The sequence below is a fragment of the Equus asinus genome, unplaced genomic scaffold (genome assembly GCF_041296235.1).
Source record: "Equus asinus isolate D_3611 breed Donkey unplaced genomic scaffold, EquAss-T2T_v2 contig_109, whole genome shotgun sequence".
Taxonomy (NCBI): Eukaryota; Metazoa; Chordata; class Mammalia; order Perissodactyla; family Equidae; genus Equus; species Equus asinus.
Genome location: NW_027224749.1, coordinates 5,962 through 11,922, shown reverse-complemented (window position 1 = coordinate 11,922; position 5,961 = coordinate 5,962).

Genomic DNA, 5,961 nt, shown 5'->3' with positions numbered 1-5,961 from the left:
CCTCAGGTGGCAATCCTTAAGCAAAAACAAAGCACAAAGGCGTGGAGCCCTGGGGACAAAGCAACCCTGAAATATCTACCCTCTGAAACTGAGGAACATGGGCAAGAGAGGCTAGCTCAGGTGGCAATCGTTAAGCAAAAACAAAACACAAAGGCGTGGGGACCTGGGGAAAAAGCAACCCTGAAATATCTACCCTCTGAAACTGAGGAAGATGGGCAAGAGAGGCTGGCTTCAGGTGGCAATCTTTAAGCAAAAGAAACACACAAGGGCGTGGGGAGCTGGGGAAAAGGCAACACTGAGAAATCCACCCTCTGAAAGGGACGAAGATGGGCTACAGAGGCTACCTCAGGTGGCAATCGTTAAGCAAAAGAAACACACAAGGGCGTGGAGGCCTGGGGAAAAAGCAACACGGAGAAATCCACCCTCTGAAACTGAGGAACATGGGCAAAAGAAGCTAGCTCAGGTTGCAACCTTTAAGCAGAAAAAAAACACAAGGGCGTGCAGACCTGGCAAAAAAGCAACAGTGAGAAATCTACCCTCTGAAACCGACGAAGATGGACAACAGAGGCTAGCTCAGGTGGCAATTTTTAAGGAAAAATAAAAGGAAGTGCGTGGAGACCTGGGGAAAAAGCAACACGGAGAAATCTACCCTCTAGAACTGAGAAAGAAGCGCAACAGAGGCTAGCTCAGGTGGCAATCTTTAAGCAAAAAAAATAAAATAAAAAAAAACAATGGCGAGGAGACCCGGTCAAAAAGCAACCCTGAAAAAGGTACCCTCTGAAACTGAGGAAACAGGGCAACAGTGCCTAGCTCAGGTGACAATCTTTAAGCAAAAGAAACACACAAGGGCGTGGGGAGCTGGCGAAAAGGCAACACTGAGAAATCCAGCCTCTGAAACGGACGAAGATGGGCAACAGAGGCTAGCTCAGGTGGCAATCTTTAAGCAAAAAAAATAAGATAAAAAAATACAATGGCGAGGAGACCCGGTTAAAAAGCAACCCTGAAAAAGGTACCCTCTGAAACTGAGGAAGCAGGGCAACAGTGCCTAGCTCAGGTGACAATCTTTAAGCAAAAGAAACACACAAGGGCGTGGGGAGCTGGCGAAAAGGCAACACTGAGAAATCCAGCCTCTGAAACGGACGAAGATGGGCAACAGAGGCTAGCTCAGGTGGCAATCTTTAAGCAAAAGAAACACACAAGGGCGTGGAGACCTGGGGAAAAAGCAACACGGAGAAATCCACCCTCTGAAACTGAGGAAGATGGGCAAGAGAGGCTACCTCAGGTGGCAATCCTTAAGCAAAAACAAAGCACAAAGGCGTGGAGCCCTGGGGACAAAGCAACCCTGAAATATCTACCCTCTGAAACTGAGGAACATGGGCAAGAGAGGCTAGCTCAGGTGGCAATCGTTAAGCAAAAACAAAACACAAAGGCGTGGAGACCTGGGGAAAAAGCAACCCTGAAATATCTACCCTCTGAAACTGAGGAAGATGGGCAAGAGAGGCTGGCTTCAGGTGGCAATCTTTAAGCAAAAGAAACACACAAGGGCGTGGGGAGCTGGGGAAAAGGCAACACTGAGAAATCCACCCTCTGAAACGGACGAAGATGGGCAACAGAGGCTACCTCAGGTGGCAATCGTTAAGCAAAAGAAACACACAAGGGCGTGGAGGCCTGGGGAAAAAGCAACACGGAGAAATCCACCCTCTGAAACTGAGGGACATGGGCAAAAGAAGCTAGCTCAGGTTGCAACCTTTAAGCAGAAGAAAAACACAAGGGCGTGCAGACCTGGCAAAAAAGCAACAGTGAGAAATCTACCCTCTGAAACCGACGAAGATGGACAACAGAGGCTAGCTCAGGTGGCAATTTTTAAGGAAAAATAAAAGGAAGTGCGTGGAGACCTGGGGAAAAAGCAACACGGAGAAATCTACCCTCTAGAACTGAGAAAGAAGCGCAACAGAGGCTAGCTCAGGTGGCAATCTTTAAGCAAAAAAAATAAGATAAAAAAATACAATGGCGAGGAGACCCGGTGAAAAAGCAACCCTGAAAAAGGTACCCTCTGAAACTGAGGAAGCAGGGCAACAGTGCCTAGCTCAGGTGACAATCTTTAAGCAAAAGAAACACACAAGGGCGTGGGGAGCTGGCGAAAAGGCAACACTGAGAAATCCAGCCTCTGAAACGGACGAAGATGGGCAACAGAGGCTAGCTCAGGTGGCAATCTTTAAGCAAAAGAAACACACAGGGGCGTGGAGACCTGGGGAAAAAGCAACACGGAGAAATCCACCCTCTGAAACTGAGGAAGATGGGCAAGAGAGGCTACCTCAGGTGGCAATCCTTAAGCAAAAACAAAGCACAAAGGCGTGGAGCCCTGGGGACAAAGCAACCCTGAAATATCTACCCTCTGAAACTGAGGAACATGGGCAAGAGAGGCTAGCTCAGGTGGCAATCGTTAAGCAAAAACAAAACACAAAGGCGTGGGGACCTGGGGAAAAAGCAACCCTGAAATATCTACCCTCTGAAACTGAGGAAGATGGGCAAGAGAGGCTGGCTTCAGGTGGCAATCTTTAAGCAAAAGAAACACACAAGGGCGTGGGGAGCTGGGGAAAAGGCAACACTGAGAAATCCACCCTCTGAAACGGACGAAGATGGGCAACAGAGGCTACCTCAGGTGGCAATCGTTAAGCAAAAGAAACACACAAGGGCGTGGAGGCCTGGGGAAAAAGCAACACGGAGAAATCCACCCTCTGAAACTGAGGAACATGGGCAAAAGAAGCTAGCTCAGGTTGCAACCTTTAAGCAGAAGAAAAACACAAGGGCGTGCAGACCTGGCAAAAAAGCAACAGTGAGAAATCTACCCTCTGAAACCGACGAAGATGGACAACAGAGGCTAGCTCAGGTGGCAATTTTTAAGGAAAAATAAAAGGAAGTGCGTGGAGACCTGGGGAAAAAGCAACACGGAGAAATCTACCCTCTAGAACTGAGAAAGAAGCGCAACAGAGGCTAGCTCAGGTGGCAATCTTTAAGCAAAAAAAATAAAATAAAAAAATACAATGGCGAGGAGACCCGGTCAAAAAGCAACCCTGAAAAAGGTACCCTCTGAAACTGAGGAAGCAGGGCAACAGTGCCTAGCTCAGGTGACAATCTTTAAGCAAAAGAAACACACAAGGGCGTGGGGAGCTGGCGAAAAGGCAACACTGAGAAATCCAGCCTCTGAAACGGACGAAGATGGGCAACAGAGGCTAGCTCAGGTGGCAATCTTTAAGCAAAAGAAACACACAAGGGCGTGGAGACCTGGGGAAACAGCAACACGGAGAAATCCACCCTCTGAAACTGAGGAAGATGGGCAAGAGAGGCTACCTCAGGTGGCAATCCTTAAGCAAAAACAAAGCACAAAGGCGTGGAGCCCTGGGGAAAAAGCAACCCTGAAATATCTACCCTCTGAAACTGAGGAAGATGGGCAAGAGAGGCTGGCTTCAGGTGGCAATCTTTAAGCAAAAGAAACACACAAGGGCGTGGGGAGCTGGGGAAAAGGCAACACTGAGAAATCCACCCTCTGAAAAGGACGAAGATGGGCAACAGAGGCTAGCTCAGGTGGCAATCGTTAAGCAAAAGAAACACACAAGGGCGTGGAGGCCTGGGGAAAAAGCAACACGGAGAAATCCACCCTCTGAAACTGAGGAACATGGGCAAAAGAAGCTAGCTCAGGTTGCAACCTTTAAGCAGAAGAAAAACACAAGGGCGTGCAGACCTGGCAAAAAAGCAACAGTGAGAAATCTACCCTCTGAAACCGACGAAGATGGACAACAGAGGCTAGCTCAGGTGGCAATTTTTAAGGAAAAATAAAAGGAAGTGCGTGGAGACCTGGGGAAAAAGCAACACGGAGAAATCTACCCTCTAGAACTGAGAAAGAAGCGCAACAGAGGCTAGCTCAGGTGGCAATCTTTAAGCAAAAAGAATAAAATAAAAAAATACAATGGCGAGGAGACCCGGTCAAAAAGCAACCCTGAAAAAGGTACCCTCTGAAACTGAGGAAGCAGGGCAACAGTGCCTAGCTCAGGTGACAATCTTTAAGCAAAAGAAACACACAAGGGCGTGGGGAGCTGGGGAAAAGGCAACACTGAGAAATCCACCCTCTGAAACGGACGAAGATGGGCAACAGAGGCTACCTCAGGTGGCAATCGTTAAGCCAAAGAAACACACAAGGGTGTGGAGACCTGGGGAAAAAGCAACACGGAGAAATCCACCCTCTGAAACTGACGAACATGGGCAAAAGAAGCTAGCTCAGGTTGCAGCCTTCAAGCAGAAAAAAAAAAGACGCAAGGGCGTGGAGAGCTGGCGAAAAAGCAACACTGAGAAATCTACCCTCTGAAACCGAAGAAGATGGGCAACAGAGGCTAGCTCAGGTGGCAATCTTTAAGCAAAAAAAATAAAATAAAAAAATACAATGGCGAGGAGACCCGGTCAAAAAGCAACCCTGAAAAAGGTACCCTCTGAAACTGAGGAAGCAGCGCAACAGTGCCTAGCTCAGGTGACAATCTTTAAGCAAAAAAAAAAAACAAAAAACAAAAAACAAAAAACAAAACCCACAATGGAGTGGAGACCCGGGGGAAATCAACACTGAAAAATACAAAAAGAATGGAAGACCAATAGACAGAGCAGGCACTTTCACCTGGGGTGGAGGAGGTACGCATGGATGACCGATAAGCGCATGAAAAGATGTGAGCTGTTCCCTGGAAAAGCAAGTGAGAAAATTAGAGGGAGACATTGTGGGGACACATGGGTGAGACTGCCTTCTTCCAAATACCGGAACAGGATCAAACTGCTAGTCAGGTCGCGGAGAAGCCAAGTCAGTCACTCACGCCTCACTGGTGGTGAAGGGAAACGGTATGGCCTCTGTGAAAAAGGGCGTGGCGGGTTCCAAAACTGACACGCCGCGGAAACAACCACCGAAAGTGGCAACCTACATAAGCCTTTGGTGTATCTTGCCTCCTAAGAGCGTCTGTATGTAGCTGGAGCCTTGGGTCATTAAGGCTTCCACAGTGATCTGTGGTGGGTGGGTGGGGGGGGGGGGGCCTTGGGCCTTGGGGGTCTCCGCTGGACCTCCAGGAAGTCAGCTTTTGTGGAGTCCCGTGAGTCCTTCCAGGGAGGGAGGCATCCAACCCGAGGGTGGTCTGGAGGGCACCACTCCCACCACTCCCGGGGGCTGGGGCGGGGGGCGGGGTGGGGGCTGCGGCCACGTTCCTGTTCATTCACACAGAATCCGGGGCATGAATGTTCTTAGCAGCTCTGTTCCACACAGCCCCACACTGGAAACCACACAGACGTCCTGCGAGTCCCATCCCTTGCTCATGTCGCCGGGGCTCCGGAGGAGGGCCACTCTGTAAAAGCGGCCGCCAGATGGCGCCCAACGACCGGCGCGGAGGGGTCAGCGGGAGGGAACCGGGTCACCAGCCAGCGAGAGTGCACAGCCTGAGCCCACCGCCGGGTCAGGTCTCTCTCTGTCTCTGTCTCTGTCTCTGTCTCTGTCTCTGTCTCTCTCTGTCTCTGTCTCTGTCTCTGTCTCTCTCTGTCTCTCTCTCTCTCTCTCTTTCTCTCTGGGCCCGCTTGGGGCGGGCGGGAGGTCACCACGTGAGGCCCCAGGGTGTCCACCTCGGAGCTCCCAGGCAGCACAGGGCAACCCTGGGCGCAGAAGGAGGTGTTGGAAAATCGGCGGGGAGGGGGGTGGGGTGGGTGGGCTTGCCAGGAAGGGGACAGACTCCCCACGTGACTTCTGGGCCGGGCCGGGCGCGGGGCTGCCGGCTGGCTGACGCGGACAGAGGTGGAAAAGTCCCCGGAGATGCCACGGGGCAGGCCGGGGCTGCCGGCCCCCGCTTCCCGGAGCGGCCCGAGCACTTCCCGGGCTCCCGGGAGGACTTAGAAAATCACGGCGGGGTGGGGGGTGGGGGTCGCTGTCAAACCGAAACCATG